Source organism: Crocuta crocuta, unplaced genomic scaffold, assembly GCF_008692635.1.
Source record: "Crocuta crocuta isolate KB4526 unplaced genomic scaffold, BGI_CrCroc_1.0 scaffold95, whole genome shotgun sequence".
NCBI classification, from domain to species: Eukaryota; Metazoa; Chordata; class Mammalia; order Carnivora; family Hyaenidae; genus Crocuta; species Crocuta crocuta.
The window spans coordinates 15,015,795-15,026,170 of NW_027530971.1; positions in this window are offsets into that span (position 1 = coordinate 15,015,795).

The window sequence follows — 10,376 nt, forward strand, 5'->3', positions numbered from 1 at the left end:
AGAGAGAGAGACAGCATGAGCAGGGGAGGGTCAGAGACAGAGGGAGTCACAGACTCTGAAACAGGCTCCAGGCTCTGAGCTGGCAGTCAGCACAGAGCCCGACACGGAGCTCGAACCCACGAACCGCAAGATCATGACCTAAGCGAAAGTCGGACGCCCAACCGACTAGGCCACCCAGGCGCCCCTCCCCATCTTTCTTTAAATGAGGCATTAACTTTGTGTCTGACTATTTAGGGAATGATAAGAAATCTGGTAGTGGGGTGAGGGTTGGAATACAGGTATTAAGGGTTGGAAAGAAGGACGAGATACCAAAGGAGAAAAACTGAGCTGGGCAGGATGGGTTTAGTTGAGTTGAATTATGTTTAGTTGGGTCGAGCATGGTTGGTTTGGTTTGGGTGGAGTAGAGTTGTGTTATGTCATGTTGGGGTGGGTGGGGTGAATCAAATTCATTTTGGTTGTATTGAATGGAAGTTGGGTTTGGGTTTGGTTGAGTGGAGCAGAGTTGAGATGGTTTGCTTTGAACTGAACTTCGTAGAGTTAAGCTGAGTTGGGTTGTGCTGAGTGGAGTCAGGTTTGATTGAACTGAGGTAGGATGGATTAGGTGGGGTAAGTGGAAGTAAGTTGAGCTGGGTTGACTTGAGTTGAAATTAGAATTGTGGCAGGTTGAGTTGAGTTGAATTAAGTGAAGTTGGCCTGAAAAAGAAAGTTAAAAGACTCCAAGTCGATAGGAGTAAGGAGGAGCCTGGATCCAGCATAATCCAAATTTTGTTGCCAGGAAAGGAGGATGAAGTGAGGTGCCACGGAGAGACCTGGTGAGGGAAGATAAGCCAGGCTGATATCTAGGCAGATCTGTGAGTTGGAAATGGTTTGGCCTATCAGTGATCTCAGTGTTTCTCCATCCCTTACCTCTCTGCACTTCCATCGTATAGAGGCTCACTAAGGCTGGGATTTGCATCTTGCTTTCAGAAGGGAATATCAAAATCCCATTGAATGCGTGCATGTGTGTGCATGTGTGCGTGTGTGTCCGTGTGCGCATGATTTGAAAAAATACCTAGACATGATTCTTTTTTTTTTTTAATATTTTTATTTATTTTTAGGAGAGAGAGGGAGAGAGAGACAGCGTGAGCAGGGGAGGGTCAGAGAGAGAGAGGGAGACACAGACTCTGAAACAGGCTCCAGGCTCTGAGCTGGCAGTCAGCACAGAGCCCGACACGGGGCTCGAACCCACAAACCGCGAGATCATGACCTAAGCGAAAGTCGGACCCTTAACCCACTAAGCCACCCAGGTGCCCCTAGACATGATTCTTAAATGCCTCCCTGGCGAGGGCATGCTCCTGTTGAGAATCAGTATCCCATGGAATTTTTTCCCCAGCTTTGTTGACATGTATTTGACATATAACATTTAAGGTGTTTAATATATACATATAATATAACATGTAAGTTTAAGGTGTACCATGTGATGGCTTGAGAGGTGTATGCATTGTGAAATGATTACCACGATAGTGTTCATTAACACGTCAGTTACTTCACATAGTTAACTCTGTGTGTGTGTGTGTGTGCATGCAGAACATTTAAGATCTGCTCTGTCAGCAACTTTCAAGTATACAATACAGTGTTATTGACCGTAGTTACCACAGTGTACATTATATCTTCAGAACCTATTCATCTCATGACTGGAAGTGTGTATACTTTGACCATCACCCATTTCCTCCCCTTGCCAGTCTCTGGCAACCACCACTCTACTTTCTGTTTCTGTGAGTTTGTGTTTTTTTTAGATTTTACATGTAAGTGAGATGAGACAGTATTTTTCTCTGCCTGACTTACTCCACGTAGCATAATGTCTTCAAGTTTGCTGTTGCAAATGGTGAGATTTCCTTCTTTTTTATGGCTGAATAATAGTCCATTGTGGATATATACCCCATAGAATATTAACTCCTGCAGGGAAGGAGTTCTCTTTGTGTGACACCCTGACAAGATTTTTTAAAAAGGAGAATGAAGGGGGAGAGCAAAGTCCAGAAGGCTATTCCTGTTAGACTTTCTTTTTTAAATGTTTTTTATTTATTTTTGAGAGAGAGAGGGTGGCAGAGGATTCAAAGTGGGCTCTGTGCTGATAGCAGAGAGCCTGATGTGGGGCTCAAACTCACGAACTGTGAGATCATGACCTGAGTCGAAACCAAGAGTCAGATGCTTAACCGACTGAGCCACCCAGGCGCCCCTTCCCTGTTAGTCTCTTAACCTAACTCTTGGGCGGCAGGCAGCCTTTCAGGAAAAGGAAATGTAGCATTTATTGAACACCTACCAAACTCCAAGTATGTTTGCATCCATCAGCTGTTCAATCATCACAGACTCCCTCTTTTTATAGTGGAGAAATTGTAACCCAAGGAATTTAAGCATCATGGCCAAGGTCACATAGCCGGTGTGATGGAAACCCAGGTGGGTATGTCTCTAAAGTCCATATCTTTTCCTTTATGCCTAGAGAGCAGAAGGACATCTAAAACACATCGACAGGCAAAGGAGGTGAGAGGGTGGGAGGAGCTAGAGCGGGGTGGGCAAGGAGGAGAGAAGCTGAGGGAGGGGGCACCCAGAGATGCCATGTTAGTCAAGGCTTGGTCATGGGACCTGTAGCCTCAGCTCGGCAGCAGGGCCAGGTGCTGGTCTATGGACCTTCAGCATTTGGGAACTGAGCTCCTTCTAAGGATCTGGGCAGGTGGGCATTGCAAGGAGATTCTCAGGGCTCCTTCCTTACCCTGTGTCTTCTGTTTCTCTGAAGCTCACCCCACCCCCACCCCGTCTGAGGACTCCATGAGAGCAGAAGTCTCCAGCAGCCCGCCTGGAGGTTAGCCCAGATGTCATCTCATGATTATTTTTAGGATGGGTGGTGTGGAGTTGAAAGAAATCACAGAGCAGTGAGGCCACTCCTGCGCTCTGGCTGTGAGATGCCCCGAGGAAAGAGCCCATTCCTGTCCCAAAAGTGGCCTTGGGGAGGGGAGCAGGCCTGGGGACTCTGGGGCACTCCTCTCCGGCTGTGGGTGTGGGCAGGCAGCTGACCAGTCCTCCCTCACCACCCAGCTCTTTCATGTGGTCCTGTGGTCCTGGCCGCACGGCCGGGCCTCTTCCCTCCCAAACCCTTGGGTCTCTCTCTCACACACACACACACACACACACACACACACACCACAGAGCCCTGGGCAGCCCAGTGAGATAGCCTAGGTTGGATGAAAGGGAGATTGGTCCTTCATGGTTGTGGGGTCAGGACAACCCTCCCTTTCCAGGTGCTCTGAGAGGCTCCTTCATTCACTCATTCATGCATTCCTGGCTTAAAAATGGGTGTTTGCATGGGATGGAAGATACAGAGAAGCCGGAGTCTGAAATTCTGGAGCTGCAATTGAACAACCAGTTGACTCTAGCCAGGTCACCTCACCTCCCGGAGCCTGGGCTTCCTTGTCTGTAAATGTGCATAATGTTCCCTCCGGGGGAATGGAGGTGGTCCAAGGAGATGACAAACTCATGGTGTTTGTAAACTGTAAACCCCTGATTGCCTGTGTGTGCATGTCTGTATGTAAATGATAGTCATTCATTTATTAATTTTTTGGCTCTTTTATTTATGAAACACGAGATGCCTGGGTGGCTCAGTTGATTAGGCATCTGACTTTGGCTCAGGTCATGATCTCACAGTTGGTGAGTTTGAGGCCCGCGTTGGGCTCTGTGCTGACAGCTCAGAGCATGGAGCCTGCTTCAGATTCTGTGTCTCCCTCTTTACCCCTTTCCCACTTGTGCTCTCTCGCTCTCTCTCTCTCTCACACACACACACTCACACAAAAACAAACATAAAAAAAGAGAAATACCGATATAGTGCTTAGTAAGCATCAGACAATGTGCCAAGCACTTTATAAGTATTAACTCATTCAATTCTCAACAACACTATGAGAATGGTACTAATATTGTTCCCATTTTGCAGAGGAGGAAATTGAGGCACAGAGGGGTTAAGTAATTTGCTCAATGACATATAGCTAATAAGTGGTAGAGCTGGGATTCACACATAGTCCTGTTTGACTCGACTATTTCATTCATTCATTCATTCATTCATTCATCGAACATTTATTAAATGCTTTCTCTGTGTCAGAGAGAGTCTGGGTCCACAGAAAGGAGCCAGATTTTGTCACTGTGGTATTGTGGTTCCCTTCCAGAGCCAGTGATAGCCTCTTGGAGGGGAGAGAGTTGGAAACACGTGGGGCAATTTTTGGTTGTTGCCATTACTGGGCTTACTACTAGCCAGCTAAACTTCCTGCCCTACGTGGGACAATCCTACACAAAATGTCAATCGTGCCCCAGTAGAAATCATTCAAGAAAACAGCACAGGCTTTGCAATCATTCCAGACCTGGAGTGACTCCCAGCCCTGCCATTCCAATCCTGTGTGAGTTGGACACATTGCCTCGCCTCTCTGAGCCTCAGCTTCCACCTCTACAAAGCATGATTGGAGAGATTATGTCTGTCAAGTGCCCAACAGTGTCCGGCATGCCTTGAAATTGTTCCGCAAGCATGAGCATTCTTTCCTGCTCAGGCGAATACCAGGAAATAGAGAGAAGCAGTAGCTTTGGATCCCAGCATCCCTCCATGCCCTTCTCCCTCTCTCTTGGGGGGGGGGGTGTTCTGAATCCAACAGGCAGGAGTACGTTCACCCACCCATGTAGCTATTTCCTCTTCTCTCCATCCAGGCAAGAAAGCCTCCCTTCCTACCAGCCCTGAGGTTTCAGGCAAAAGCATTGGCTTCCTTGTCCGTCAAATGGAGAAATAGAGCGCAGCTATTTCTGCCTGCCTTGCCCCGCCTCCCTTCCCTCTTCTCTTGATAACAGCATCCAGTTTTCTTTCAGGGAACATCGCTGTCCCATTCTTCGTCCACATGGGTACACGGTCTATGACTGGCCAGTGAGAATCAGGATATTCCATCTTCCTGGCCAAAGCATTTAGTTTAGGGATGGGCGCATGAGCTAAGCCAGAGCAATCAGAAGTGCCCAAAGAAGAGGCATTCTTCTTTCATATGGGATTGCAGCACTAGGGTAGTACAGGTCTGGAGCAGCCTGAGTGCTCGGAGAGTGATGCCAACAGAGGGGAAAGGATGAGAGAGACAGAGAGACAGAGACAGGGAGAAGCTGACACCCGTATGCAACCTGTACCTGGCCCCACATTTTCAGCTTGGGAGCCAACGCTTCCCTTCCTTTTGCCAAAATCAGTTGGCATTGGGTATTTGGCATTTGTAACGGAACCAATCCTGACTTATTCAGGGCTAAAAACATTTTTCGGTCAAAAGACTGCTGTGTGGCTCAAAAGAGATGATGACGTCAGTGAAAATGTTTTCCTGCACTGTGTACAGCTCCATGATGGTAAGTTATTAACGAGGTGCTAAAGTGGGGAGCACTCATTCTCTGCCAGTGATGAGTCAGCTCACTTCTAGCTGGAAGGCTCAGGAAAATGCACTTTTAAGGCTCTTGCCTGAGAACTGAAGGCTTGTTTAGAAGTGTGCATGCTTGCCCACTAAATTTTCAGTCTGTTGGGTGTGAGTTTTCGAAGGATGAGATGGTTGTGTTGGGGCACAACTGTTATGAATGTGACTTGTTCCAAGGCTGGTCATTTTACAAGAGGCCATAGGACACAGAGGAGAGACACCTGGCCCGTGTGGGCAAGTCCCTGCTTTGCTCTGGGTCTCTGAATCTGTCACCTGAGGGGGGTGAGTGGTTTGGACCTTCTCTTAGGCAGCTCCTGACTCTGACCTTCTGCGGACCTGCAATCCTCAGACCCTATCACGGGACAAAAAAGGCCTGCTCGTCTCTGAATTCTGCAGCAGGGACTTCTTAGATTCTCCAGAGAAGCCCGTGTCAGAAACCATAGTCCACACCGGCAAGAGACCCTTCAGAGTCTCGCAGACACTGGAGGTCGACGGGACCAGTCTCCATTTCCAACACCCAGCCCTTCCTGCCTAATCTAAAAACTCAATTTCCCATTCTCCTTTGCAGCCAAGTGAGGTCATGTGACACGGTTGTGGGGAAAGATTAGGTGGAACTCGGCTGGGGCTGCCTTTTCCCTTTCTGCCCTTTTCCTGCCTGGAAGGAGGCCTGCGGACACAACCCATTCTGAGGGTGATAGAGCAGAGCGGCGAGACGGGAAGAGCCTGGAGCCTGATGGTGTCACAGAGCAGGGCACCGCGGCCTGGGCAGCTGGTGGTCGAGAAGAGCCCCCTCCTTCTCCTCTCTAGCTTCCATGTTTGTTACATTGTGGCCCCATGCACTCCAGGGCCTTGCACTTGCCGGCAACCTTTCTTAAATTCTTTTTAGTGTCTAGAACACACGTCTTCACGTCCGGGGCCACGCTGACAGAACTGGATTGGTTGTACAATTATTAATTATGATAACTCCACCCATAATGTTCATTTACCGAGTGCCTTCTGAGGGCCAGGAATTTTGCTCAGCGGTCTTAGCTTTACAGGGGTCCCAGGAAATAGATAGATATTATTATTGTTCTTATTTTCAGATGAGGAGGCAGTCTCAGGGATGTCATAGACAGGCTCCCAGTACGACCGAGGAATATTGGAGCTGGGCTCCAAATGCAGGTCTGGCTGACTTCAAAAGCTCTGCGCCCTCCACACCCTCGTCAGCACATCTAATTCAACAGGCTTATTTAACAAGTAGGGAAACTGAGGTCCAAGAAGGTGAGTGACTTGCCCGAGGTCGCATGGTGAGCCCAGGAGGTCATGTTACTAGACATCAGAGCTTCTGGGTTTGCCTATCACGGCTTTCTATGGCACCTGCTGCTCAGTGAATGCCAAAGCGGAAGGCCTGGCTAAGGTCTGGGGCCGTGGGAGCTACTGAGTTTTCTAGGCAGAGTTAGGAGGGTGTTTCACATACCAAAGGAGGACTATGAAAACATCCCCTTTTCCTTCAACCGTGGGGGAGGAGGAGCGGTGTGCAGAAACTGACACTTCACAGCCCCTGCAGCCTCCAGGGCAGCTACTGTCTCTTTGCAAGACTACGGTTCTTTCCCCAGCTTGGTTCCTCGCGCTCTTCCAGGCAGCTGGGCCCCCAGATCTCAGGAGCTGATATCTGCTGCTCTGCAGATTAGGTTGTTGGTGGGGGTGGGCTGGGGAAGATGCCCGTGGTGTGACCGCTGGGCCATCCTGTGCCGATCAGATGGCGCCCGCTGCCCGACGCTGAGGCCTGCAGGACAGGAGCCCTGCAGTGGAAACTCCCCAGATGAGCTTGGAGGCTCTCCACCCACCACCCATCTCCTGCCTGTTTATCTGCCTTCTGGGCCTGCCTCCGCCAGGATCTGAGTGTTTGTTTTAAAGATTCAGGGTTCAGGACCCAAGAGAGCCAGGGATGGAGCAGGGGGGTAGGCTCGCAGACATCACCATCAAACAGACCAGAGCTCAGGGCCCAGCTCTACCACCTACTAGCCTGTGGCCTTTAGCAAGTCATTTCTCCCGTTTACAAAAAGGGAGAAAGCCTGGGTCATGAGCTGCTATGAGTTATAGAGGAGATGGTGCACTTGAACCCCTCAAGCATAATATCTGCTACACAGCAGGTGTTCCTGCAGGGGTTATAACTCCTCGNCATGATCACACAGTCTGTGAGTTCGAGCCCCACATTGGGCTCTGTGCTGACAACTCAGAGCCTAGAGCCTGCTTCAGATTCTGTGTTTCCCTCTCTCTCTCGGCCCCACTCACACTCTGTCTCTGTCTCTCGAAAATAAATAAACATTTAAAAAAAAAGAAATAAATTAAAAAATTTTTTTTAATTTGTTTAATGTTTATTTTATTATTTTTGAGAGGGAGAGACAGACAGAGCATGAGCAGGGGAGGGGCAGAGAGTAAGAGGGAGACACAGAATCCAAAACAGGCTCCAGGCTCTGAGCTGTCAGCACAGAGCCCAACGCGGGACTTGATCTCGGGAACAGTGAGACCAGGACCTAAGCTGAAGTCTGACACCCAACCGACTGGGCCACCCAGGTGCCCCAAGATCTAGGGAATTCTTTGAGTCTCAGTTTCCTCTTTTAATAATGGAGATAATGATACCTTCCTCTTGGAGCTGTTGTGAGGATTGCAGTGGGAAAGGGGTGTAAACAGCCGACCACACCCACAGTGCACTTTTACTTCCTCTTCATGAACTCCAAACCCCAGCTGGCTGTGCTGGGCCTTAGGTGTGCAGTACCTGGTATCCAGAACAAAGGGACTGGACCTTGAAACCTAACCTTTCCTTGTACAACCTTGGGCAAATCATTTCAGCAGTCTGGGCCCCACTTTCTTTTCTTTATAAAACAGAGATGGTAATATGTTATAGGGCTGTTGAGAAAACCACATGTTTTCTCATAGTGCCTGCAAAATACATAGCACTCTGCCTGTCACATAGTAGGTACTCAAGAAATAGCAGCGATTTTTATTATTACTGCCAATGCCCAACCCTAGTCTGGTAACGTAGGTTCAAAGGAGGAAGAGAAGTTTTCATGCAACCCTCCACTCAGGTAGGGAACAGAAGGGAAAGCAAGTAAAGAATTTACGTTGAGCTACTACTGGGGGCTGCACAAGCTCACACGGACCATCTTCTGTCTCACAGTACTCTTGCAAGAGTAGAATTATTAACCCCATTTTACAGATGGGGAAACTGAGGTCCAAGAGGGGCAGTTGGCTGCTCAAGGTTGAGAACTTAGAGCTGATTAGGAGTTTGGGTGAGGGCGGGGTAGGTGGGATTTAAAGAGATGCTGGGTTGATTCCAGAGCTTTCCTGCCTGTCTTCGAAGCTGCCTCCAGAGGTGGGGCTGGGTGCGGCTGGGTCCCTGTGTGATTCAGGTAAGAGTCAGCTCCGGATTTCCAAATAGTGGGTGGGACCTAGCAGGGGTGAGAGCTTTCCAGGAGCATTAAAACCTAGGCCCTAGTGTGGGGCTCTGGTAGGGGTGCCAGGAGCCAGAGGCAGGGGTATGCAGAGAGGGAGAAACCCTGCGGGATGCTGCTGGTGGGGTACAGGGTAGAGCGAAGTCCTTGCTGCTGCAGCTGGGAGGGGCTCAGGGCCCCCGGTGGCCTTGTAAGTGTTGCAGTTGCTGGCCAATGGGCCCAGCTGGGGAAGACAGGGAAACTGAGGCCGGGCAGTTACTCTTCTGGTGGTGGTCACAGCAGATGGATGGATTGGCGGTCACCTGATGAAGTTGGCCTTGGACCCTCACTCACTTGTAGAAGGTCCATATTTTTGCGTTCATTCACTCACTCCTACTTTGTGCAATGAAACAACATTCACGGGCATCTTCTATACCCCAGATCTCGTGCTGGGTCCCGGGAATACAAGAGTGATCACACCTGCTGACACAACACAGTCCAGTGTGCTGGGAAGCCTGCAGTGAGCAGACAAGGCACAGGAATGTCCTCGAAGGACAGAAAGCAGAGGAGGTATGCCAGGGGACAGTGGAGTTGCGCTTTGCCCAAGGAGTGGAAACTCACTCTCCTGAGGACTAGGAAAACTCCCTAGATGGGAAGGCCACAGGCTTTGGCGTAGAGGTGCAGGGAAAGGTGACACTGTGCGGTGGCCTTTCTCAGGGCTGGCACAGGGTTAGCCCGGACCACTCCCGTGTATATCCAGCTGTAGGCTGGACCTCGGTGCAGAGATAGACCAAACACAACTAGTCCAAATTCAGATGCCATCTCCCCCAGCCTGCTCCCCTCCCTGATTCCTTACCTGGGTATTCTTGCCAGTGTCAAGCCAGAAACCTAGGTGCCCTCCACAGCACCTGTCTCTCCTTCGAGCCCCAGGGCCAATCGATCACCACACACTGGCATTTCTGCCACCGTTCTCTCACCTCCCCCTTCCCCCACTTGACCATCTCAGTGCGATCCTGTCCTCAGAGAATGGTCTACCAACTCACCTCTGTCCTCTCCTTCATTGCATCCATCTTGATATCTCTGGCACTGGTCCCAGAGTCTCGCCACAGTGAGGTCCCAGTCACTCCACACCAGACCTGTTGTCAGAGACCATCTGATCTGACCTTTATATTGTTCAGATGGGGAACTGGCCACCCGGAGAGGTGCAGAGACTTGTCTCAGTCAATCCCTAGAAGAACTGAGACTTGAACTCAGTTCTCCTGACTCGTAGTCTAAGGCTCTTTCTCCCAAGGCCAGGGCCACTCAACTGTTCATCCCTTTGAGTGCAGTGGGTGACTTCAGAGTAAGGAGTCAGAAGGTCTGGGAGGGTAACTTGCTGGGCCCGCAGCCTTCAGGGAGGGTGGACCTGCTAGTAGAAATGGGCCTCATTCAAGCTTTTCTCTCCTTTTTTCATCACCAGAAAGTCCCCTTTCCTTTGGGTGCCCGGAGTCTACATTCACCCCATCCCTTTTGCTGATTA